Here is a 1,163-nt window from a genome sequence, read left to right as displayed (position 1 = left end):
AATATAATGCAGTATATACATATGAGATGAGTAGTGCAAGATATGTAAACATTATTAAATTGACTGTAAACATTATTAAAGTGACTAGTGTTCAATTTCTTAAAGTGGCCAGTGATTTCAATAGACAGCAGCAGCCTCTAATGTGCTATTTAACCTGAGATAAAAGCTGTTTTTCATTCTCTCTGTCCCAGCTTTGATGCACCTGTATTGACCTCGCCTTCTGGATGATAGCGGGGTGAACAGGCAGTGGCTCGGGTGGTTGATGTCCTTGATGATCTTTTTGGCCTTCCTGTGACATCGGGTGCTGTATGTGTCTTGGAGGGCGGGTAGTTTGCCCCCGATAATGCGTTCGGCAGACCGCACCACCCTCTGGAGAGCCCTGCGTTTGCAGGCGGTGCAGTTGCCGTACCAGGTGGTGATACAGCCTGACAGGATGCTCTCAATTGTGCATCTGTAAAAGTTTGTGAGTGTGTTAGGTGCCAAGCCGAATTTCTTCAGCTTCCTGAGGTTGAAGAGGCTCTTTTGCGCCTTCTTCGCCACACTGTCTGCGTGGGTGGACCATTTCAGTTTGAGAAAAAAGATCAGGGGAGAGCGCGAACGCAGTCCCCCACTACCAGAAATTATATAATCGAGATTTCCACATTTGGGAAATTCGCAGGGGTCAGCACAGCCGGTGTGTAATGGCTGAGCCTCGCCCTGGGTGAACCGCCTTGATTACGGTATCTCCCTTGCCAGGTTAGTATATCTTTGGTACTTGTAGTGTTAATGGGAACATGTTAATAATTGTTGGACTTTTTGTGCATTGCCTTTGTTGTGCAAACTAGGCCTGCTTTATGGCCACTTTTGTTAGCTTCATATTATTTGTTTGCCATGCTAAGTTATGTAGACATTGATAATTTAGCCTGCAATAGCTTCGGCCTACCACCTCCTTTCTGGCCATTCATTGTTAAATGCTGCTATATTTATGCATAGCTTTACCAATTTATATGCTTATTGTATTTGTGTCACAGCGACGTGTATGCGGTAGGCGAAGTCAAGAGTAGGACACCGAGCTACTGGCAGAAACATTACTGGATGCAGTGCAAATACAAAGTACAAAGGCAACCTCAATCAGAGAGGAAATAATATGACCCGCACACATGGGCAACTGCCGCAAAGACCAA

At 45.1% G+C, this 1,163-nt stretch overlaps 1 non-coding gene across 1 annotated transcript; it reads right to left on the bottom strand.

Moving 5' to 3' along the window:
* Window positions 1-582: 582 nt before the first annotated feature.
* On the bottom strand, window positions 583-743 carry LOC121586998. Its single transcript, XR_006004009.1, has one exon. It is a non-coding gene; the product is annotated as a U1 spliceosomal RNA (small nuclear RNA).
* Between the last annotated feature and the right edge of the window lie 420 nt (window positions 744-1,163).

Source organism: Coregonus clupeaformis, chromosome 17 (genome assembly GCF_020615455.1).
Source record: "Coregonus clupeaformis isolate EN_2021a chromosome 17, ASM2061545v1, whole genome shotgun sequence".
NCBI lineage: Eukaryota > Metazoa > Chordata > Actinopteri > Salmoniformes > Salmonidae > Coregonus > Coregonus clupeaformis.
This window is presented reverse-complemented; position numbering and strand designations above follow the sequence as displayed.